The 26,619-nt window shown below is 40.2% G+C and overlaps 1 protein-coding gene across 23 annotated transcripts in view; it reads right to left on the bottom strand.

The window, feature by feature from the left end:
- Positions 1 to 26,619, bottom strand: part of rims2a (regulating synaptic membrane exocytosis 2a) — a 1,105,394-nt gene that overhangs the window by 257,262 nt on the left and 821,513 nt on the right. The window lies entirely within an intron of this gene.

Genomic DNA, 26,619 nt, shown 5'->3' with positions numbered 1-26,619 from the left:
CAACAGACACATGGGATGGGACTTTAATTTTTGTTGATCTGGATTCTTCATCTCTTATTCCTAAGGCAACAACATCCTCACTGACAGACCTGTACGGTGCCAAGGTCAAATGCTCATAATTACCCTCCTATGGGGAGAACAAGCCATACCTCTAAACAGGTGAATTAAACTTTGACATCCAAATAATCACCTCTCTTCCTGTCACCTCTCCCACCTCTATGGCTCAGCTCTTGCCAAGCCTACCAAAAACCATGAATCATTGGAAATGTTCAAAATCAATTAAAAATCAAGTAATTCAAAAGATACAATCATTAAAAGTTGAAAAAAAAACAAACATCAACTAAACGTGAGAAAGTTTGCAGATGCTATAAATCTAAAGCATGAGACAATGAAGAGCCTCAGCCTGAAACATTGACTGTTTACACTTTTCCATAGACGGTGCCTGACCTACTAAGTTCCTCCAGCATTTTGTATGTGTTCCTTTGGATTTCCAGCATCTGTCATGTTTGTGATACTACTGTGATACTACTACTACTAAAGACGTCTCCTCAAGGGATGCCCAGCCTGAAGAAGTTAAGTCACCCAAAAAGACATTAATGGACTTAGATAGGTACAAAAATACAAAACACTGTTTAATCTGCACGAGTATGAGGTGATTCATTTGGGGAAAGCAGAAAAGGTAAGTGGAAAACTATAAAGAGATCTTGGAGTACAAGTGAATTTCACTACACAGGAGCCAAGACAGAGGGAGTGGGAAAGTTTAAAGGGCAAGTCTTGGGGCTTGCTTGGGAGTTTCACTTTGTAGCACATGATAAAAGAGGTACCGTAAGTTTGCAAATTGATACTTAACAGTTGATTGACTAATTAGCCAATAAAAATAAGGTAGAGTCAAACAGAGCAGCCAGTTTTTTGAGTGATCATTGTAGGAGTGGAGAGCTGAGGCTTTGGTGTGAGATAAAAGAAGTAAGTTTGCAAATTGTTACTTAACAGTTGATTGGCTATTTAGCCAATTAACAGCAGCCAATAAAAATAATGTAGTGTCAAAAAGAGCAGCCATTTTTTGAGTGACCATTCTAGGAGTGGAGAGTTGAGGCTTTGGTGTGACTTAAAGGAGGCAAGATTGTAAATTGCTACTTATTAGTTGATTGGCTCATTAGCTAATCAACAGCAATCAATAAAAAAAACCAAACAAACACTACAACTATGAACTGTGAATTGTGTCTATATGATTCTCCACCAGAAAGAGTCGAGGTATTCAAGTTTTTCAGGTGTCTGGTTTGATGAAAGATGTACTTGGAGGGTTCATATAGACAAAACAATTGGAAAGTGTGAGAAAATTTTAAATATTATGAGAAGTATTGCTGGATGCGACTGGGGAGCAAGGTGGGAAACTATGTACTTAATATATCTAGCTATGATTAGATCAGTTATAGATTATGGTTGTATTGTTTATGGTTCCGCTGCTATGGCAGTGCTTGGAAAACTAGACACTGTGCAGTTCAAAGCACTTAGACTCTGTTGTGGAGCTTTTAGAACAACATTAGTCCCGGCATTATGTGTGGAGATGGGAGTTAAGACGAATTTAAGACAAATTCAGTTGGACCTGCAGTATTGGGTAAAACTAAATGGATTCAGTCACAGCTGTCCATCAAAGTGTCTTTTGCAGGGGAAATCGGAGCACCAAAGTAAAATTAAAAGATACCCATTTTTAGATTTGGTTAATAACTGGGCTGTGAAATTGAAACTGACTGAGGAAGACATAATTGACCAAATTTGCTTGCCACCCATCCCTTTTTGGCTCTTTCCAGAACCAGAAGCAGACCTATTCCTCCTTTTTCAGCTTCAAGGAAGCAGTGCAATTTCATCAGCGTTGATCACAAATGAATTTTTAAATAATAAATGGGAATCTTATCTGAAGATTTTTACTGATGGCTCAGTGGACCCAGAGACCAGTAGGGCAGGATTTGGGATGTATGTGCCTCAACTTGGAGTTAATATTGGTCACCGGGTTTCAGATGGTGTTTCTGTCTTTGCAACAGAGTTATTAGCAATCCTCTGGGCCTTATGGTGGATAGAAGACTCTCAACCACGTAGGGTTATCATCTGTTCGGATTCTGCTGCTGCCTTCGAGTCTATAAAAGGGAGTAAATCAAAAGCTCGTCCTGACATAGTTATTGAGATTCTCTTAGTGTTGTTTAGAGTAGGGAAGATGGGTTGTGCAGTTAGACTTTCATGGATACCTGGGCATGCTGGGGTGGAGGGAAATAAAATTGTGGATGGCATTGCAAAGTCTTTCTTACAGAGCAGGCAAGTAGAAATTAGAGTTCCCCTAGGCAGAGCAGAATTGAGAAGTAGGATTAAAAAAGGTATAGAGAAGAAGTGGCAGGAAGATTGGAAAAATGAATAAAGGGGCAAGCATTATTTTTCAAGTCACCCACTAGTTAAAAAGGTCTCAGACTGTTACCTTTTAAGTCGTAGAGATATGGTGAAATTAACAAGACTTAGGTTGGGGCATTGGGGGCTAAACTATTATTTAAAGATAATAGGAAAACATCCTGCTGCGTTCACCAGCAACTTTGATGTGTGTTGCAGGAAAACATCCTACTGGATTATGTGACTGTGGTGGTCCAGAGACAGTGCAGCATGTTTTGCTGATCTGTAATCGATACAAATTGAAAGAAGCATGTTGTTCAAGAGGCTATCTGGCTTAAATTTATTTTGGTTTTCTATTAAATCTTTGTTTGGCCATCAAGAGAATCAACATCTAATTGAAGAGTCTATCATTCAGTTTATATGTGAGACTAGGTTGTATTCGAGAATGAGTTCCTTGGATTTCTATAATTAATTATACATCCTGCGGAGGGCTGTAATACGCCTAGATGCGTCTAAACAGCCGGAAATAGAAGAAGAACACTACAACTATTTTTTTCTGACCAGTCATTGTAGGAGCAGAAAGTTGAGGCTTTGGTGTGAGGAGGCACAGGTAAACTTTTGTTTTGCTGTAAATCCTTAGTATTTGATTCAGTGTAAACTGGATAGTGGTTAGGACAGTGGATGCTTCTTCAAAAGCTGAGAGTCAGATAACCTTATGGTCTCCCTGATTACTATATTTGTAGGAAGTTCACCCAGCTGCAGCTCCTGAGAAACTGAGAGACTGGGAATGGAACTGGAGGTGGAATTTGAATATACTCTAGAATATCTGAGAACATAATGGGTGAGATTTTTACTGAGTTAGTCATATCTATGGCACAAGTTTCAGATAGATTGGTGACCACTTGAAAAATTAAGAGAAGTGGGCAATTAATGCAAAGTTCCACTGAGGACATTTCCTGTACTAATAGGTATATTTCTAAAGATACAAGCAAACATGATATGGGTAGAACAAGGGATGAGTTCCTGCAGATTCAGTGTAGGGAGTTAAGTAAGAAGTTAAGAAGCAGGACTGAAAGGAGTAATCCACTGGTCACTACCCAGTTGCTATGTGTTAGTGAGGTCTGAAATAGAGGGATAACCAGTTGAGTTTGTGATTGAGGAGCTGGTGCTGGGACACCAGACAGGACCAACATCCTTGCAGGGAAATTTGCTAATGCTGCATGGGAGAGCTTAAACTAGTACTGCAGGCTGGCGAGACTCTGAACAGGAGCAAGTCATGGGATAAAACGGTAGCCAATTGTAATTGGGTTAGACAGCTTTAGAGTACTAGCAGAGAAATGAATGCCCAGTTAAACTTAATTTTGTTTCACCTGAAAAGGTTTAACATGCAAGGAAGCTGAGCTTGAAGTGTGGGCTGGCCCAGAGTACTGTTGTAGCCACAAAAGAAGCATGGCTGAGAGAAGGACGGAATTAGCAATTCATTTTCCCAGGTGTAGATGCTGCAGGTCTGACAGTGATACAGGTAAACAGGAGGGACTGTTGCCTTTTTAATGAGGGAGAAGGTAACAGCAGAGGTTAGAGACACATCCTTGTGAGATCATCCAATGTGCTTCCAAGAACTTGGAACTAGAACTTGGTAACAAGGGAAGATCGCTCTGGTAGACCCCACCACTCCTGAATAGTCATGGAAACTTGAGCTAGTGTGAGGAGAAAATGGTCATAATTGTAAAAATAAGAGATGCATTAGTGGGAGATTTTAATTTCCCCTAGTATTTAAAGATAGTGTGGAGAAGGCCCACCTGGTCCAACAAGCTGCAATGCCCAGCAACTCACCTATTTAACATTAGTCTAATCACAGAACAAGTTACAATGATCAACTAACCTACTAACCAGTATATCTTTGGACTGTGGGAGGAAACCATAGCACCTGGAGGAATACCTCGAGTTCACAGAAAAAATGTACAAACTACTTGCAGACGGTGCCCGAATTGAATTCTAAACTCTGGAACACCCTGAGCTGTAAGTGTTGTGCTAACTGCTATGCTGTTGCCTAGACTACACGGAGTGCTAAAAGCCTGGATGGGATGGAATTCATGAAGTGTGGCCATGAAGGTTTCCTGACTCTATATATAGAGGCCCATAATTGAGAATTTTAGAATATTGGACCTTGAGGAACAAGATGGAACCTACAATGGAAGTGGCAGTCAGGGAGGGCTTTAGCTCTAATGACCACAATCTGATAGCTTTAAGAACATGATGGAAAAGGGTTGGACAGATGCAGAAGTTAGGGTCCAAATCTAGAGTGGGTCTAATTTTGTAGGAATCAGGCAGAATTCAGCCGAGGTCAATTTGGAATGAATGGCAAGTAGGAGGATTTTAGGAGTGTGGTATTAGAAGTCCAGTAGTAGCCATTTCTTTTTGAGGTGAAGGTCAAACCTGGTAAATTTAGGGAACCATGGCTGACAAGGAATATTAAGGCTCCAGAGAGGAGGGATTTATTTTCTGTCTTGCACTGCATTCAGATGCCTAAAACCCCGGGATTTCAGCAAATGTGTTTTGGCTTTGTGGGAGGCCAGGGAAATTGCAGAGGCTCTTGTAGAGGTATTTGCTTCATTGTTGATCACTGGTGAAATTTCTAAGGATGGGAAAGTGGCTAATGTTCTTGTTTAAGAAGGGTAGCAAGCACATTTCAGGGAACTAGTAAGCCTGACATTAGTTGGGCAGGTATTGAAGGGAATTTTGAGGGACAGATCTACCAGCATATAGATACATTCTGATTAGAAGGGATCTGTATGGCTTTGTGCAGAAGTTGTGTTTGATAAAGCTTTTTTAAGTAACTAAAATGTATGAGGGCAAGGCAGTGGATGTTGTCTATCTAGACTTGGCTAGGCTTTTAAGGTCTTATGGTTCCTTAAGCTTGTTATAGCTGGGGTGGTAATGGGATAAGCTACTGCTTCCTATCAAATGTTCCCAATGGGGCGTACCTCAAATAGCCGCTGACAAGTCCAACTCCTGCCCTGCATGTGTGATTTAACTACTAAATGCAGCAAAATTTTCTACTGAAAGGAGGAGCAAAGTTGGGTTACTGACACCTTAACCAGTGATTTCAAGCAGATGGGGCAATCAGTTATGGTTAGTGGCTTATTGAGGCGAAAGAAAACTGATCTCAAACTTCCATTGCCTTGCGGTTACATCCATTGATGGGGAAGTCTTTGAGATTAAACCCCATAGAAAAATCTGGACCTGGAGTCTCTAAGGGAGTTGTGCATTGAGTTCAACGCTGATTGGTAACTCCTGTGATTCAACCCGTGCCAAGCAGTATCAACCTCTGCCACTCCTTTGGATTCATCAGCTTTGTGGAGAGAAGGAGCCTGCAGCACTGGGGCCCCACAGGGGACTGTCTTGTCTCCCTTTCTCTTCACCATTTACATCTCGGACTTCAACTACTGCACAGAGTCTTGTCATCTTCAGAAGTTTTCGGATGACTCTGCCATAGTTGGATGCATCAACAAGGGAGATGAAGCTGAGCACAGGGCTACGGTAGGAAACTTTGTCACATGGTGTGAGCAGAATTATCTGCAGCTTAATGTGGAAAAAGACTAAGGAGCTGGTGGTAGACCTGAGGAGAGCTAAGGTACCGGTGACCCCTGTTTCCATCCAGGGTGGGCAGTGTGGACATGGTGGAGGATTACAAATACCTGGGGATACAAATTGACAATAAACTGGACTGGTCAAAGAACACTGAGGCTGTCTACAAGAAGGGTCAGAGCCGTCTCTATTTCCTGAGGAGACTGAGGTCCTTTAATGTCTGCCGGACGATGCTGAGGATGTTCTACGAGTCTGTGGTGGTCAGTGCTATCATGTTTGCTGTTGTGTGCTGGGGCAGCAGGCTGAGGGTAGCAGACACCAACAGAATCAACAAACTCATTTGTAAGGCCAGTGATGTTGTGGGGATGGCACTGGACTCTCTCACGGTGGTGTCTGAAAAGAGGATGCTGTCTAAGTTGCATGCCATCTTGGTCAATGTCTCCCATCAACTACATAATGTACCGGGTGGGCACAGGAGTACATTCAGCCAGAGACTCATTCCACCCAGATGCAGCACAAAGCGACATAGGAAGTCATTCCTGCCTGTGGCCATCAAACTTAACAACTCCTCCCTTGGGGGGTCAGACACCCTGAGCCAATAGGTTGGTCCTGGACTTATTTCATAATTTACTGGCATAATTTACATATTATTTAACTATTTATGTTTCTATTACTATTTATTATTTATGGTGCAACTGTAATGAAAATGAATTTCCCCCGGGATCAATAAAGTATGACTATGACTATGCATACTCCATATCATGTTATTCTGGCTTGCGTATCATGTAGACGGTTGGGACACAATAGCATGGTCAATCCTAACCAGTAGAGGGCCTCAGGGTCTCATGGTAGGCTGGTCTGGAAAACTAGGACATGTGGAATCTGTAGAGCGCTAAATGGGTAATTCAAAATTGACCCAGTGGTGATGGATCAGGGTTGTTTCTCAGAATGGCGGCCAGTAACTAGTTTGCCACAGGAGTCAGTGTTTGGGCACTTATTCTTTTACAAAGGATTGCATGCAAATCTTAAGGCTTGATCAATTCAATGATGTAATTGAATTTGGTGTTGATGATGAAGATGATCATAGTATTTATTTGCTATCCTTGCCACCAGCTAGAAATCGCAGAGGTTTACCAGCACCATCTTAAACCAGAGTAACATCCCTTTAATTAATTTGTGTTAACCCCGCTTTTTCTGGCAAACGATCATCACAAGTAATAGTCTGTACCTTCCTTTTGGACTTGGAGACAATTCAATGTGGCAGAACTGGGGCGAGGTGATGGGCCCGTCACCGTGAGCATGGAAAAGCATGAAAGGTCAGGCATAGGCCGATTCGAAGCCGCTGGCTCCAGGTGCCAGACGTAACTGAGCACGATGTGCGGACGGGGATTTACAGGCCGGATCGAAGTGGCGAAGTCTGGCTATCCAAGTGGCAGAACCCGTTGTTTGGACGGAGAGTTAAGCGTCGGGCCAGAATGAAGAGTTCAGGGTCTCGGGATCCGCGGGCCTATTAAGATCGCTACTCCATGACGTTTACTCGGCTCTGTACAGAACTATGGGTCTCGGACCACCTTGCGGACTTTAGTTCACACACGTTATTTGCTTGCGCTTACTGTTTGTATGTTTTTTTTGCACATTAGGTGATTGACAGTCTTTTCATTCTTCTGGATATGATGTGTTTTTTTACTCTCCACACATAGCCTTTTCATGTATGAGTTTGTCTTTGGGTTTTGTTTCGTGGCTACTGTTAGGAGACCAAGCTGAAGGTTGTATAATGTATACATTGATAATAAATGTATTTTGAAATTTGACCTACTGGGGGAAAGCTCAGGTCTATGGCACTAGGTCTGGCCCTGTCCCTCAGAAGGGAAGAGGGAGAAGAGGAGTGCAGTAGTGATAGGGGCAGATGATGGGGCAAAATTGCAGTCAGTGGGATCGATTAAAGTTTAACAGGGGACCCAAATCACAAAGGGTGATGGATACAGGACTGAAAGTGTTAAATTTGAATACACACAGTATACAGAATAAGGTAGATGATCTTATAAGCACAGAGATCAGAAAATGAGATTCTGGCATCTCAGTTGTGGCAGAGGGGCTGGGGTGGAACTATTAATTAAAAAAAAATGAAATCAAATCCTTAGAAAGAGATCGGAAGATGTAGAACCTTTCTGGGTAGAAATTGCAAGGGTAAAAGCTCCCTAATGGAGTTATATACAGGCCTCTGAACAGTAGCCAGGATGTGGGCTACAAATTACAATGGGAGACAGCAAAGGCATGTCAAAAGGGCAATGTTGTGATAATCATGTGATGACTTTTTAGAGCAGCTCGGGGTTATGTCAACTAGGGGAATGGCAGTTTTTGATTGGGTGTTATGTAATGACCCAAATTTGATTAGGAGGCCTAAGGTAAAGGAACCCTGAGGTAGACAGTGATCATTTGATAGAATTCACCCTGTAGTTTGACAAGAAGCTAAAATTGAATGCATGGTAGGCCATGTCTAATCAATCTTGGTATTTTTGAGGAAATTACCAGGAAAGTGGATAAAGGCAAGGCATTGGATATTGTCTACATGGTCTTTCTAAAGGCATTTGACAAGTCCGGCACAGGAGGTTGGTCAAGAAGGTTCAGTTGCTCCTCATCCAGGATGGGTTAGTAATTTAGATTAGATAGACATGGCTTGTGGTAGAAGTCAGAGTACAGGAGAATGTTACCGCTCTGACTGGAGGCCTGTGACTAGTGGTATGCCACAGAGATTGGTGCTGGGTCCTTTGTCATCTATATCAACGTTCTGGATTACGTGGTTAACTGGATCAACAAATTTGCAGGTGACACCAAGATTGAGTGTGTAGTGAATAGTGAGAAAGGCTATCATGGCTTTTAGAGGGATCTGTATCAGCTGGAAAGATGGGCTGAAAATGGCAGATGGAATTTAATGCAGGCAAGTGTGTGGTCTTGCACCTTTGTAGGACCAACCAGGATAGGTCTTGTACAGTAAACAGTAGGGCACTGAGGACTGTAGTAGACCAAAGGGATCTGAGAATACAAGTCCATAATTCATTGAAGGTGGTGTCGCAGGGTTATAAAGATAGCTTTTGGCACATTGGCCTTCATAAATCAAAGTACCTGTGTTGAATAAAGAAGATGGGTGGTACGTTGAAAATGTTGGTGAGGCTTAATCTGGAGCATGTAGTGTAGTTTAATCTGTGTTAATCTGTGTAGTTTTGGTCACCTACCTACAGGAAAGATGTAAATAAGGTTGAAAGAGTACAGAGAAAATTTACAACAATGTTGCTAGGACTGGAGGACCTGAGTTATAAGGAAAGATTGAATGGGTTAGGACTATTCCTTGAAACGTAGAAGATTGAGGGGAGATTTGATAGAGGTATACAAAATTGAGGGGTATAGATAGTAGCCTTTTTCCACTGAAGTTGGGTGGGACTACAACCATAGGTCATGGCTTAAGGGTGAAAGGTGAGATGTTCAAGGGGAAAATAAGGGAAAACTCTTTCACTTGGAAGGTCATGAGATTGTAGAATGAACTGCTAGCACAAGTGGTGCATGCAAGTGTGATTTTAATGTTTAAGAGGAGTTTGACTAGGTACATGGATAGTAGGGATATGGAGGGCTATGGTCCCAGTGTGGGTTGATGGGAGTAGGAAGTTTAAATGGTTTTGGCATGGACTAAATAGACCAAAGAGTCTGTGCTGTACTTCTGTTTCTGTGCTGGTCTTCTGGTTGGATATACATCTGAATCATTGTCTTTGTCACCCCTCAGATTAATCTACTTGAATAGCAATGTACAATTTAACAAATTTCAAGCTCAAGAAATCACAGACCCTTGCCTTGGAAAGTACTGCTTTGAACACGCCTGCCATTCAAAGTAACAACAGTTATGAGAGGCAAGTGAGAATTTGCTCTCAGATTAGTATCATCTATTTCTTACTATGATTTGTTTCCTTTCTCTTTCAATGGCACATTCGTAACGCTAGCAGAATAAGTTGTCTGTTTTTGCAACTAGTATAAGCGTATTTGTGCTTTTCATCATTGGCATAAAAGCAAACTGGCAGAACTCCAAATTATGAAAACAGCACTTTAAAGCCCCCTGTACTAATGTTTGCAAAGAAGACCACTGTTAATGACACCCTTACATATATCTTTAACAAACCTGGGGAAAATGTGTCTAGAGTGAGTCATGATTATAGAAGCACAGCAAACATTGGGCCGGAGAAGGGCATGAGATCTGACACCAGATGGGTCCTTTATGAAATTGGATGTGGTGATTATTTTGAAACAGGAGATTTTTAAAAGGACAATGTGGTGATACACGTAGCAATACTATTGGAATCATGATTTGCCATTTTGGTTTTCTGGAGTTTTACAGTTCATCTATCAAGAAGAAACAAATCAACAGGTTGATGAAGGCCTTGACAACTAGTGGTCAAGTACAGCAGTTGCAAAATAATAACTTGCCTGTAGACCACAGATGTAGTTCAAAGTGCTTTGCAATGAGATAAAGTGACATTATGAAAATAGAGTAGATCTGAATGATGATCAACAGCCTCCAGTGATAGTTTTCCCAGATAATCTCAATTTGCTTTGACAGTGATTGCTGATAATTATGTCAGTAATATAGAAGAAAGTCTAGAAATTCACACTTTGATCCAACTAAGCTCCCTTGCATGTCATCTTTGACCTTGAAGTATTTCAACCATCAAATTTTTTAGGGGAACTTCTAAGGTAGTTTCAATTGTTATTTTTTCTTTAATTTCCCGTATAGCATGAATTTTGTAATTAACAGGTGCTTTTCTGCTTTGAACTGGAGTTAATGTCAGTATTAAAGTAGATTTTTATTTTATTGTATAAAATAGTGTAAATGATTTGATACTTCACTAAGCTGAAACTAGGTACCAACCCAATGAAGTTGTAACAAATAGCATGCAATATACGGATCTACTAATTCCATAAACTATAGATAGCTTTGCAATCCTCTCATCTAGTCATGAATGGTGGTGGTCAATCAAACAATTGGAGGAGAAGAATCCAAAATCTTCAAACGGACTGAAAACTTGTGGTTTGGAGGCTTGTCTGCCTCAATGACCCAGAGAGCTATGTTGGTTGGAGTCAGGGCTTTGTGCTTTCCCTCTTAGTAGGATCACCCATGTCAAACAGGTCAAAAGGTAGAGGCCAAACTAAGAGTGGCCCTCCAGGTTTGGGGTTCAGCTCAGGGCTAATAGCCCCGACTGGTTTAAAAAAAAACTGTTACAGAAACAGCAATGAAGAATCCTTTTATGCCTGTGTGCAATGGTAATCCTGAGTCTCCACCCAGACTTGCTTGGCTGACAGTAGTGAAAACCGAAAGGAAGCTACTGGCCTGAAGTCCTGAATATTACCAATTGCTACAGACAGATAGAGGGCCTTCATTACTGTCCTAAAACCAGTGGAGCAATGGGCAATAAGTAAGTTAGTTTGATACTAGTTCACTTTTTGAAGATTTTCAAGCTAATAGGTAACAGTTGTTCCATGTAATAAGATAAAAAGGCACCCAAGTGATACCAGAATGATGGCAAAAATATTTGTGTAAACAACCCAAAGATTCTCCAAATAAAGTGCAAGTGACATTTCCATTTTCATCTCTGAAAGAATGAGCACAATATTTTCATTGTCCTGGGGGGGTGGGGGGGAGTGGTCCATGAATCTACAGTATTAACAAAATTTGTGTGGAATGTGCAGGAAGATTTTAGGATGCAAGTCCTTGTATAGCATGAATGAAGTGAAAATCCATAAAAAAAATCAATGTGCATTGTCCCCTAGCTGATCCTATGTCAACTATCTTTATTCTTTGAAGGAATCATAGAAAGTCAAATAGGCTTCAAATCCTGACAAAAGTAATCTTTTCCTTGTGAGTAATATTATTTCCATGGGATTGTGGAAGTAGCAGGTTAAGTGGGAGGATTATTTAGGAGATGGGCTTCATACAGGGAGTTTTTACGGTGCAAACCAATTAAATTTTTGTCCAACAATGGTTGCTTTGCTCCCTCTGCTGGATGTTCACAGGACAAACACAATGTACACACCCACAAAATTTTGTTTCAAAACTACACGACTGCATTCCTCTAATTTTAACTCAGTACTTTCCCATTATTGTTACTACTAAACATTAAAGTATCTACAAAATAGACTGAAATCTCTAGTAAATGGAAAAACTTGTGCAATACTAGCAAAGTCTTAACGCATGTTCCATATGAATGATTATGAATTTAGTGGTGTTTTAAAATATGGCTTACTTTAATCTATCTTGTCTCACTTAATACAATGTTAAAAAAATCTGATTCATTATGAAATGTTACTTAATTATAATTTATGAAGGATTATGAAGGATTGGAGGGTGGCTAATGTAACTCCACTTTTTAAAAAAAGAGGGACAGAGAAACCGGGGAATTATAGACCGGTTAGCCTAACGTCGGTGGTGGGGAAACTGCTGGAGTCAGTTATCAAGGATGTGATAACAGCACATTTGGAAAGCGGTGAAATGATCGGACAAAGTCAGCATGGATTTGTGAAAGGAAAATCATGTCTGACGAATCTCATAGAATTTTTTGAGGATGTAACTAGTAGAGTGGATAGGGGAGAACCAGTGGATGTGGTATATTTGGATTTTCAAAAGGCTTTTGACAAGGTCCCACACAGGAGATTAGTGTGCAAACTTAAAGCACACAGTATTGGGGGTAAGGTATTGGTGTGGGTGGAGAGTTGGTTAGCAGACAGGAAGCAAAGAATGGGAATAAACGGGACCTTTTCAGAATGGCAGGCGGTGACTAGTGGGGTACCGCAAGGCTCAGTGCTGGGACCTCAGTTGTTTACAATATATATTAATGACTTGGATGAGGGAATTAAATGCAGCATCTCCAAGTTTGCGGATGACACGAAGCTGGGTGGCAGTGTTAGCTGTGAGGAGGATGCTAAGAGGATGCAGGGTGACTTGGATAGGTTGGGTGAGTGGGCAAATTCATGGCAGATGCAATTTAATGTGGATAAATGTGAAGTTATCCACTTTGGTGGCAAAAATAGGAAAACAGATTATTATCTGAATGGTGGCCGATTAGGAAAAGGGGAGGTGCAACGAGACCTGGGTGTCATTATACACCAGTCATTGAAAGTGGGCATGCAGGTATAGCAGGCGGTGAAAAAGCCGAATGGTATGCTGGCATTTATAGCGAGAGGATTCGAGTACAGGAGCAGGGAGGTACTACTGCAGTTGTACAAGGCCTTGGTGAGACCACACCTGGAGTATTGTGTGCAGTTTTGGTCCCCTAATCTGAGGAAAGACATCCTTGCCATAGAGAGAGTACAAAGAAGGTTCACCAGATTGATTCCTGGGATGGCAGGACTTTCATATGAAGAAAGACTGGATGAACTGGGCTTGTACTCGTTGGAATTTAGAAGATTGAGGGGGGATCTGATTGAAACGTATAATATCCTAAAGGGATTGGACAGGCTAGATGCAGGAAGATTGTTCCTGATGTTGGGGAAGTCTAGAACGAGGGGCCACAGTTTGAGGATAGAGGGGAAGCCTTTTAGGACCGAGATTAGGAAAAACTTCTTCACACAGAGAGTGGTGAATCTGTGGAATTCTCTGCCACAGGAAACAGTTGAGGCCAGTTCATTGGCTTTATTTAAGAGGGAGTTAGATATGGCCCTTGTGGCTACGGGGGTCAGGGGGTATGGAGGGAAGGCTGGGGCGGGGTTCTGAGTTGGATGATCAGCCATGATCATAATAAATGGCAGTGCAGGCTCGAAGGGCCGAATGGCCTACTCCTGCACCTATTTTCTATGTTTCTATTAAACAGCTACTCCCTTAATGTTTTTCCTGTTGACAGCACCATGTACCCTACCCTGGAAATCGTCTAATGCATTGTAACTAGGCAAAAAAGTTACCTATAAAACAAATGGGGGGGGGGGGCTGAGATTACAGGTGCTTTTGGTTTAGTAATGTTGGGAAACAACAGTGGTATGTTACCATATTTTAGGAGGATTAATCTTCAAAGACTTAAAACATTCAAGTCTTCTCTGCTCTTCTGAAATCTTGCCAAATACAAAAAGGCAGCTGATATTTTTTTAGCTGAGGTACACTACTTGTGCTGTATGCATTGTCAAATTAATGCATCTAAAGCTTGAAGGATGATTAACACACTGTACAAGTTTAGAAATGTTACAATCCATTTTACATTTGATCAACACCAGAACACATTTGTAGAACCTCGGAATTCTTATGTCATATTTTTGCTAAAGGATGATGATTATTATGTGCAATATGAAGATTGAAGTCCAGCTCTTTAAATTCAGTTGTATGGTGCAGCTACTTCAATCTGAAATACACATTTCTTGGATTTGTTGCACTAAAGATGATTGTGACCATATCCAGGTCAAGTCATTGCCCCCAGAATTAAATCACATTGCTCTAAGGAGCCATCATTATTGGTTGTTCCTAGAAAAGCCAGCCTTTTGTTGTGCTTTTGTTTCTGGGGGTCCCAATTCAACATTGGGAAATCTACCAAGATGGGCTCTTCAATGGTCTTATTTTAGTTTGTCCCTGCATCCATTCACCAGAATCCTGAGCCATGGGCCATGCACTGGCAGCAGAGATCTTTGGTCAGCAAACTTATTAGAATTCAGTCCAGCGATTATACCATAAAAGGTAAGACTAGTTTGTCACATATACATCAAAACATACAGTGAAATGTGTTGTTTGCGTCAAATCAAGTCTGCGAGGATTGTGCTGGTTTGGTAGCCCACCTCCCCCCAAGCGTTGCCATGTTTTTGGTGCCAACATGGCATGCCACAACCTAATAACTGAGTTTGATGAAGCTTCGATGATGAGGGAAGCATTACCAAGTGAATCTGAAAGAGGTACCAACCTAGTGAAATTGTAACTCAAACAACGTGCAGTATTTCGAGCTAGTGATTTCATAAACTAGAAAGCTTTGCAATCCTCTTATCTAGTCATGAATGGTGATGGTCAATCAAACAATTGGAGGAGAAGAATCCAAAATCTTCAAACAGATTAAAAACTTGTGGTTTGGAGGCTTGTATGCCTCAATGACCCAGAGAGCTATGTTGGCTGGGGTCAGAGCTTTGTGCTTTCCCTCTTAGTAAGGTCATCCATGCCAAACACGTCAAAGGGTAGAGGTCAGACTAAGAGTGGTCCACTCTTAGTCTGCCCTCCAAGTTTGGTGGTTCAGCCCAGGGCTTAACAATCCTGACTGATAAAACAAAATTGTTATGGAGACAGCAACCACTCCTTTTGCATTTGTGTTAGTATTCCTGAATCACCACCCAACACTCGCATGACTGATGGAAGTGAAAACTCTCAAGAAGCTAATGAAGGAATCCCTGAACACTGCCAGAGATGGAGAACCTTCACTGTTGCCCTAAATGCCAACAGCATAACAGGGAGTAAGAATCAAAGAGCACCACTGCTAACAATGGTGGGGGGGAGTCAGCACACGACACAAGTTTGACATCATCCTTGCAACTGATATCAGAGAAGTTTGAGTAGGTACATGGATGGGACAGATATGGAGAGTTATGGTCCAGGTACAGGCCAATGGGAGTAAGCAGAATAATAGTTTGTCATGGACTAGATGGACTAAGGGGCCTGTTTCTGAGCTTTAGTGCTCTTTGACTCTATGACTGTAATAAGAGGGTTAAAAATAAACCTTTTCTTGGAATGGAGTTGCCCATTCACAGTACTCATGGACATTATGTTTTGCTTATCTTTCTTTGTTAAAGCGTAATGTCCATGAGACTTAAAAGTGTACAGATGCAAGCCAGTAAGGGACTGTGATAACTTGTTATCTTTCTCAAGGATGAGTGAAACCATTTTGGTTGGCGAAGTACAGGGCAGCACAGTAGTGTAGTGGTTAGCACAACACTTTACAGTACAATTCCTGCCACTGCCTGTAACGAGTTTGCACATTCTCCCCATGACTGTGTGGGGGTCATCCAGATACTCTGGTTTCCCCACAAAGACCTACAGATTGGTAGGTTAATTGGTTGTTGTAAATTGTCCCGTGATTAGGCTAGGGTTAAATTGGGGGATTGCTGGGTGGTGTGGCTGGAAGGGCTTATTCTGTGCTGTATCTCAATAAATAATAAAAACAAAATTTGATATGGTTTTCAGAAACATGCAAGACAGTTCAGTGGAAGTGTAAATCCTCTCATATATCTAACATTAAGAAATAATTAACTTTATAATTGGAGCTGAAGTGTATGTAGATTAGAAAAGAAGTGAGGGCTTCCTCGATTATTTAAGTGTGAACAGTGAAGAAGCTAGTAGTGCTTCTGTCCTCAGACCAGAATAATGATCAGTGCCAAGGACATCCAAGTCTCTGGGCCGGTTATAAATCGGAGTCTGCATTGAGCAGAAGGGCGTGTGAGTTGCTACTGTGTTAATTATTCTGTGCTTTGATTTTGAATTATTTGTTAATCCTTTGCATCACTTGGTAGAAATGTGTGGGACTTGATCTTTCTCCCCATTTATGCATTTCAGAATAGGCTTTAGGGTGTCAGGAGGAGGGATGGGGGTGGTATTGGATTCATTTACTGCAATATACCCAGTCTCTGTTCTGCTCTTGTAACCACAAATTTTTCGTGACTAATCCAATCTGAGCATCTCATCCAAAGTTGACCTCCCCCCCCCCCCCAGGATATTGACCGTCAGGTGCTCAATTATATTCATTCCACTAAATATAGGGAAGCATGGTAGTGTCGCAGTTTGCATAATCACTTACAGTGCAAGTGGTATGATTGGGGTTCAATTCCCACCACTGTCTGTGAGAAGTTTGTACATTCTCCTGTGACCACAAGTGTTTCCTCTGAGTGCTCCGGTTTCCTCCCACATTCCAATGACGTTCAAGTTAGCGTTAGTACGTTGTGTTCATGCAGTGCTAGTGCTGGAAACATGGCAACTCTCAACACACCTTGGAAAGTGTTGGCTCATTGATGCAAACAATGAATTCCACTTAGTACACGTGACAAATTTGTCCATATACATTTGGCACGCAAAGCTAATCTCAATCTTATTGAGAGCAAGTGGTGAAATTCGCTTTTCTGATGGTTATTCTTTGGCATTTCTATGCCACAAATTCTACTTATCATCCTATGCCTGATAATTTCTTTGGTCTTGGTTTGTGCAGGCAATGGACTGCTTTATTTAGTAAAGGAGTTGCAAATAGAATTGAAAGAACACCTTTAAAATGTGCTGGTGCCATATCGCGATGTACTGTATGATAACTTTGTGACACCAGCGATGTAAAAAAAAATTGAATAAGCCTGACACGCTTTCAGACATGGCTCAAAGCATCATGCTTGATAGGACTTGACTTACACCTGGATCTTCAGTCAACTCCTTGACCAGTTTGACCACTGCAGAGTTAGCAGTGCAAGACAAGAAAACTGCAACTTCTTCCCTTGCAGCTTAAGTCTAAAGAACCTGATATCGAGATTGTAATGGGAGCCTATACTTCTGTCAAATGAAGCCAGCTTTCAGCCATGTAGGAGTCTACTAGCTCTACTGAATCTCAGAATGTTGCCAACAGCAATGTCAGTTACAAAGCCATTATGCACTTTATTGAGTGCTGGAGTCGTCCAAATATTAGTCCACCAAAAGTTACTGACTTGTGACCTCAGACGATTAATAGTGGTTCCATTAAGCATGAATCAAGCCTGCACAATATGTCAAACCTTGAAGTGGATGGGCTACAGAAGCAGAAGGCCATGATCGTACACTCAGTGACCACTTTATTATATATAGGAGGTACCTAATAAAAAGTGGCCACCGAATGTATATTCTTTACGCCGCCTCCTTTTTGATTGGCACTAACATTCATGATTACATAGGGTAGATCTACTCAGCTTTGATCTGATCTGGTTGTAAGATGCCTTATTTCTGTCTAACGTATGTTGTTTTTATTGTCAGTACACATGTAGTCATGCATTACAAATTCCACTAGGCTGGTATTACTACTTTTGGCATGTTTTTAATGGAGAGACAGTGGTTCAAACTTGCTTTGGATAAATCTCACAATATCAGGTACAGCCCCTGTTCTGTACAGGGGCTTTGAAAGCAGCCAACTTCACAGGGTTTGGCATACTAATCCCTTTGGCAACTTGAAACAATGGCAGAAAACAAAAAAAATGTTTATTGAGTCATAGCATCAGCCAAAAATCAACTAACAAGGCAACCTGAAAGTTGTTAATGAGTTCTTGAGCGATTAGCAGAGCTGAGTTTAAAACTAATCTAGTTTTGGATTAAAAGCTAAACAACCACCTCTGAAATTGGGTTATCTTAATACACAGGCTTCATTTATGTGCCACTGGCTTACCTTCCATTCCCTCTCTATTCACAAGCTGGCAACCATCTTTAACCATCTTCCAGTATACAAGAGAACCGCATGAAGTCCCAAAAAGGTGGAATATAAGGGAAGATGTTTAAAATCCAGGGGAGGTCCAAATTTTCTTTGAGTAAAGGAGAACTGTCCTGCTCTTTTATTACCTTATGTCTAAATGGTTACCCTGGTTGTATATTCCTGCTCAGGTCAGTTTAAAAGTCAGAGTTGGGCTCTGATGGCTGAACCTCAACTAGACCTGAGGTTCTAATTAATTGGAGGTGGGTGTCATTTGGTGCAAGAGTCGGTAGGGGCTGTTTCATCAGGCTGTTTCATATCTCCTCTTCTACAAAAAAAACACCAAAACATCTCAGTTTAAAACTTCTGGGTCCAGATCATGGCTGCAGGAAGGTTTTGCTTACACGCCACCTGTGTTAACACCCCAGCTTGAAAATGAATACTGCATCCTAATGTAATTATAGGAAAAACCTATTAATTTAAACAAAATCTCACTTCTGTATTTCAGGAGATAAAGCTGGGAGAAAACTGGATTGGTGTAAGAATTGATATCTACTATTTTAATTGACACACCACTATTTCTCTGTCTGGCAAGGTCAGTTAAAATAGGGGCTCTTCAAGCTCAATTGTTATACTAACTTCTTAAAAAAAATCCTCTGCTTCTTTGATTTGATGTTATCAAAAATAATGATTTATTAGCAAATTAAGTCATCCATTTTTGACAACGCATCAGATCAAAGAACTCAGCTATAATTCATAAAATAACTCAATATTTAAAAGAGATAAACAGCTGAAATGATTAGGAGAGCAGGACAAAAATTGAAGAGGAAGACACAAGAAACAAAGAACATCACATAGCTAACAGCTCAGAGACATGTAGACAAAAATAATGCTGCAATACTGGGCATGTATTCAACTAACAACTACCAGTTAGTCACCCAAGAAACATTCAAAAGAACTTGCCTTTCCTTGCGGTAACAGATGTTAATTGAGCTTTCTCCTCAGCATCTTTATAACATTAAAAAAACACAAGCAATGGAATTAATAGACTGATGACATATGATTTTTTAAAAAAGAGTCTGATAGCATATGCTATCCAGACTGTACAATACATGAAAATTTTATCGGGCCATGATAGAACATCTTGTAAACTGCACAGTAATACACTAAGCAGAAAAAAATACACATATTCACATAAAAGATTGATCAGTCATCAATTTGAATTAGGAAACAGCATTTCCTGATACAAACTGATGCAGTTAAAGGAGAGACGTGTAGGTTCCAACGCAACTGCAGTTCTTAATCCAATTTAGGTTTTGAAGATTGTACTTTATTAAAACATGATATAGTTCATTTCTCCGATGGTATGAAGAAACTGCTTTGTCCATAAGCTGATACATTTATTTCTCTAAGATGTTGTCTATTATTTAGATTTGAGGTTATCTATTATGTTGAATGTATATTGATTACTGCATTTGTGACATTGTCCCTTCTGTCAACTATTACAGGGGAGAAGTATATCTTCCACCCTTAGCAATGATCACACAACAAAAATACCAAACAATGCTTGCAATTACCTCCACATTTTTAATTCTTTTGAGCTCAGCTTTTATTGCCTGGAAAGAGATAATCATGTTCCACTTTGGTGCTGGTGATCCAAGTTCAATTTCTCTCCCAATATTTTTCTAAAAAAGCCAATCTGCCCAAAATATACTGAAAAGAGAAAACTAGATCCTAGTAATTAAGAATGTCCATTCATGTTTCAAAATGTCAATTGTGTACTGTAGTACATAATTCAATTTTTGAAAGACTAATGACTTTTCCCTTGGTGTTAATATTTCCAAAAGTTATTTTCTTTGATCTTCCTTCTAAGTGGTTAAATTTCTGCAATCAATACTTCTGCAAGTACAGTGGATTTCAGTTAATTGGGCCATTGGTTAATTGGGACAGCTTCTTATTTGGGACAACTCTTAAAGAACAAAAACTAATCAAGAAAATAGCCATGATTCCCTTCATTTATTCGAACCACTATGCTGCTTAATTGAGACAGTTTCCAACTAGCATCAGTCATGTGATGTGTGCGGCCATTTGAAACTACACTGTGCTTAGAGCAAACATTTTCTAAATAGGGTCAGTTTTGTGTTACATTTTCCATTTGGACCAACAGACACCAATACAAAAGCAATGATCTTTGATAGTTTTGTTTTATTTTGACCTAAAAAAATTCAAAAGAACACGGCAGTGTACGCTAGATGAATTCCTCTGTCAGCAGCTATTAGGAACTAATACAGTTTTATGGTACTGTAGTAATATTGGTAGTGTTCTAATTTGTTCAATATTTCATTTAAATAATAATTTGTTAGTTTGGTAGTTTGTCTTTTTTTAATACCTTTCTATCTACTTCAACAAAACTTGGGCTAATTGGGACAGATGCTTAAATGGGGCCAAAATGTACTGGCCTTGATGTGTCCTAATTAAATGGGGTTCATTGTATATATGTTTTTTCAAATATGCAATATTTTTACAAAAGAAAGTGTTCCTTTTCCTTGAAAACGGGCTTGCTTTGAGAAATGAGAGCCTAAAGATGATTTTACTGCACAATGCAAGTACTCAAATATAGCATTCTGTCTGATAGACTGTTCATATTGAATGTGAATTATCCAATATGATGTCTATATAACAAGTAAAAACTGGCTTCAGAGGTTGTGATACAAAATAATAAAGGTTTCTTTGTACATTTATTCAAACCTAGTAACAGCTGTAAACTTACTGATCAAAGTCAGGGCATGAAGGGATTTGGGCAGAAGGCAGGATATTCGGGCCGAGAGTGATAATGAAATGGCAGAGCAGACTCGATAGAATTCTGCTTCAATATCTAATGGTCGAAGACACTGGATGATTATCAAAAACTAAACCAAAACTTGGAACTAACACTATTCAGATGGACAGAATATCTCTCCTTAACTGGAAAATACACAGTAACTAATGATAAATAGAATTACAACAGTATTCACACCACCACACACAAATTCTACTTAGCTACAGAGAAGACAAACCTTCCTCCACCTCTGACCACTGTTCCTGAGCATTTTCAGTGTCCTCTTCTGCATAATGCCAACAAAATTCAAATTTAGACTGTAAAACTCATAGATACTCTTGACTAATGAAAATAAGCTCTGAAGGAAAATACAAGTGTATCTCGAAAGTTAAAATGAAAATGTCATTAGTCCAGTACGGAATGTCAATACAGCTACGTGTTCCATCAAGTTAGTACAAGTTTAGGGACAGTCTTTGTCAGTTCATGGAACACTTTGAATTATTGAGGGGAAAGCTGCTAATACTGTGCAGTTGCCCTGATTTTAAAGAAGATATAATTTTTTTCTTAACTTTGGCTATAGAGATGAAAAATATATTTAACATCATGGTTTTTAAAATAAACATGAATTGAGTTGCACTCTGTTCTTCAGGTCTGGTAAAAGTTGCATAATTATCAGACGCTCAAACCACTTCACAGCACAGTCTTAGGGTTAGAGTCACACAATATGGAACAGAGGTGTGTGCAACTTATAGAAGAGAACAAACTAAGTGCAGTGATTCATGAAATACATCTATAGCTTCGAAATAGTTCCAGAATTAATATAAGTATGTATATATTTATTTAGATGCAAAGAAATGCGTAAGTGTAACTATAGTGACTTAAATAAACCTTCCATCAGACGCATCTTTAACTTCAATGAGAATATCATGAGAAAAATTCCATGGTGAGTGCATAACATTTAATTCTTCTCACAATCCTTTAGGTAACATTCACATTTCTTTACAACATAGGCGACCGATTAGATTACAGAGTTTAAGCCAGATTCAACAGCAATTCTTCCACCTGGCTTATTTCCCTGCAACCTGTTATCGCTCACAGACTTTCAACTTCATCCTGATTCTCCTACCAACCATCTACCTGTTTACAGTGGCCAGTTAGACAACCAGCACAATTCTAGAATATGGAAGAAACAAGAGTATTTGAAGGAAACCTGTGCAGGCACAGGAAGTTCACACAAATTCCTTATAGGATACACCAGAGAATAGACTGAAGCTGGATTACCAGCACTGCAGGGCAGCAGTATTATTTGCTGGATTATTCTGTCATCCTGCAGAAACCATAGATAGAATTCAGTCAAGGTGTAATCAGCAAACAACGCTTGGCACACATACACTGGGTAAATACTATCTTCACAAGGCAGGGCTAACAACTTTGGATGTACCTTGACCAAAGACAAATGCTCTACTGCGTTCTCCTAATATTATTCTACAGCGATACTAAGAGGCAATTAAACTGGCTCATGAATCGGCAGGGAACAGATGTATATGGACTATATGCAGGCAGATGCAATTCATTTAGATTGGCACTTTTTGATGAGGACCTGTACCATCATCAACACCCTTAATCAGAAGCTTAATTGGAGCAGCCACATAAATACTGTGGCCACAAATGATTGTCAGAGGTTGGCTATTCATACCCTGAAACCCCACACAAAGCACATGTCAGCAAACAGAACTTGCTCATGAATGCAGCTCCAAGAGCATTTAGGAAGCTCGATATCACCCATTGGTTAGGCAACAATTGGTCACTAGCACATCATAAATGCTCTGCTAACGTTACACTTCATCTGAAGGATGTTGTGTATGTTCTTTCAAATGTACTGCAGAACCCCCTAAGGCTTCTTTGTCAGCATCTCCCAAGCAAAGGCAGAAGAAGCTACAGCTCACCATGACGTGCAAGTTTCTCTCAACCAGCAGTGTTAAGGAGTGGGGCACTCAGAATCATCAAAGCTAAACTTCTTATTTCTCTGCAGAGTGGGGGAACAGGGACACTTCCTTGTGAACTTTGGTGGACCTAGGAAAGGCAGGAAGAACAGCGGAGCTGATAGTGCAATTGGGAACAACATTAGTGGGGTGTGCTTTAAGCACACATTGCTTCACTGATTACGACTCAGTCTACAGTGAAGAAAGGATGAAGGCAGCTGGATTGGGTCCAAGGGCCAAACTTGCCCTGCACCCTCTCCAACAGTTTCAATCACCAACATTTAACCGTGTAGATGACTGGAGATGACCGCCACTCCAGGAGTCAGATGGCAAGGCGTAGTGAAGTCTCAGCAGCTGGGACTTCACTACCTCTGGAGTACGGTATGTTGTTATGGCAGAGTGGTTTAGGCGATGGACTAGAAACCATTGTTTCGGGGTGGCACAGTAGTGTAACAGCATAATACTGTTACAGTGCCAGTGACCTGGGTTCAATTCCTGCTGGTGTCTCTGAGGAGCGTTACATTCTCCTTGTGAATGTGGGTTTCCTCCCACATTCAAAGATGTTTAGGTGAGTAGGTTAATTGGTCAATCACATGGGTGTAATTGAGGTGGCACAGGAATGTGGGCCAAAAGAGTCGGTTACTGTGCTGTACCCCTCCTGATCTATGTTCTAAAGGGACATACTTGAATTCTGATGCTGTGCCTATCAAGTATTCAATATTACAGTAACATTTGAGTAATGTTTTAAATATATCATTTGATTAAGCATTCCTCCTTTACATAATTAATTACGGGTTGTGTGTAAGAAGGACGTGACTGGCATATTGGACATCATTTCATACGTGAGCACCTCACTAAAGGAAAACTAAGTAGACATGTTATCTGTGCTCCTGCGTTTTTCTCTTGATTAGTTTCTGGATTTACAAAACATACAATAACAGTGCCCTCTGGTCCCAGACTCTCCCTCTATTGGAAGCATCCTCTCCATGTCCTTCCTATTGAAACATTTCATTTTTGAATCCAGTCTACCAAGTCAATATGAACTGAAATAATTATAACAGCTAGAACATACAATGCTTCTGAAGTGCTAAACATTATTTTTGAGATCTTAATAAGTTGTATGAATTATTAGAGCTCTCCCAGAATATACAAGTACTTTTTTTATGCAGGTTCAATGGTGCATGAGAATTGGGCTTAAGTTGAGTCTCGGGCACTCCAAGGATTGGGGTCCTGATGAGTTTCAGGGGACAAGTGAATTGCTGCATAGCTGAGTTTCAGTGGAACTCAGAGATTATCACGTATGAAGCAACTGGACTTTGCACTATTCAGATAAAAATGTAGATGTGACAGTGGATGAAGTCCCAAGGTGAATTGCCCAGCATCTTGTTAAATACCTGCCTGTTATATGCTCTGCATAGTCTTTTAGTGAGCAAAGATTAGTTATTATCCCCCCTTTGCACATGTAATTTCTCATACAGTGGTCTGTGGGAGTTAGAATCAAAAACACTGCAAACGAATAATTTTCAAACAGATCTTCTATAAATGATATTATAGCACAAATATTCAGATGATATTTCACTTACAGTATTACTAACTCTAGAAATAAATAGCAGTTACCTTTGCCAATTTGGAATTATCATCTAACTTATGCAGCTTATGTACAGATTCAAACAGCTGTAACTGGGATCTCTAAGGAATTACCCTTTCTCGTTCTTTCATGACCACTGTGTATTAGCAGTTCACATGTACAGCGGGCTTGTTACAATTTACAAAGCACAGAACTGCTTATTAACAATCAATTCTGTGTTTGTTTGTATGATTTCCTCAGACAGGAACTCCCGGAGATTATGGAGGGAGTCTCGTTGGAACCCTTGTTATGACTTGGTTCCATCATTGGGGATTGCAGCCTCTTTCTTCCAAATCACAATCTTCCATTCATCCCTTCCCTCTATTTTCTTGCTTCCCCTTTCACCATTTTCTACCCTAACCCAGCCTTCCCCCTTATTTTTCCCCTTCCCTCAATGTCAGCGTGTATGACTGCTGGGGAGAGATCTCTTTACCAAGATTGGCTTATCTTCCAGCTGGCAGCACACAAGTGAGGTAGCAGCTGTAAGGTAAGGCAGAAGCTAGTATCTATGAACATGCAAATTTCTCTCTACTCCTTCAATAGGATGTCCCAATTTAGCAATTTTTTGGGGTTAACACACCCAGTATACTACTAGGACAAATTATCACTCACTTACTGCACTAGAAATGGGTGAAAACCAATTTGTAAGCATATCAATGTAAAATCAAGTCCCTAAAAGTTGACTTTAGCCCACTTCTAGTGCACTAAATGGCAACCTTTTAGCCCCAACGTCAAATCAGCTGTCATCTGTAAATAGCAACACCTTCACTTTGAGAAATTGTTTTTGTTATTTTACCATAATGTTAGAAGTACAGTCGATTTGCATGTTCACTGAGGGCTGTTTCCATGGAGATGGTGGAAAATACACGGAGGGAAGGCAAGCAATGAGGAGAAGGGGAATAGACAGAGTAAATTGGAAGGAAGGTTAAACATTAGAGTTTAATCACCTCCCCCAGATTATGGAGGGGTTTAGTTAGAACTTGCAGTATGTTATGACTATACCAAATGTCATCATCATTGGGGATCACAGATTATAGGGTCTAGTCCACTGATATGCATTTCAAATATTGTAAATGCTGTTTGTATGCTGAGGACATCACATTAAAATAAATGTTGAACATCAGTGAATATAAAAAAGAAATCCTAACAGCAATCGTTTAATTTGTATATGGATCTGGATATTCTACATGATGTACTCTGTGCTGGACCATCTCTTGACATTGAAGTTGGCCTCTTGATCGGTTATCTGTCCACAAGTGCATTCCACACATTAATGTCGTTAAATTCATGAAAAGCTGCAGGGAAATGGTGCTAGCATAAGATTCACTGGAGATAGGATGCGTTTGGTCTCCTTTTCTGCATTTCTTCAGCAAAAAATGAATGCAAATGTATGAAATGCTTTCTTTGTGCCAGTTACGCATGTAACTAAAGCACAGATGGATTTTTCTAATTCAGTACCTGGGTGATTGTACTGTCACAGGGGTATTTCCATGTGTAAATTACATACTTCTGCTAATAAGGTTGCAATTTGCTATAATAGTGCAGATCTGAAGTTTAACGTTACATGTAACAAGTTCAATAAGTCTGTGGTTCACACACGGTAAAATTCAATTTGTCCATCATATTGGGTGCATGAAAACTATCTCTGCATCTAAATGTGTTGTACTGAGTCTGTGGCTTCAGCGCAATGAGAGTGGACATTTCCAGGAGTCTTGCTGACGATGTTTAGAATTTCAAAGGGGAATAGACACTTCTGTTACTTCATGTCAAAAAATCTGACTTAAAACTTAATTTGATGAAAAAGCAGTTTTTCCATAACTGTTGTTA

This window comes from Mobula birostris, chromosome 1 (assembly GCF_030028105.1).
Source record: "Mobula birostris isolate sMobBir1 chromosome 1, sMobBir1.hap1, whole genome shotgun sequence".
Classification (NCBI taxonomy): domain Eukaryota; kingdom Metazoa; phylum Chordata; class Chondrichthyes; order Myliobatiformes; family Myliobatidae; genus Mobula; species Mobula birostris.
Note: the sequence above shows the minus strand (reverse complement) of the source record. Positions and strands in the feature narration are given on the sequence as shown.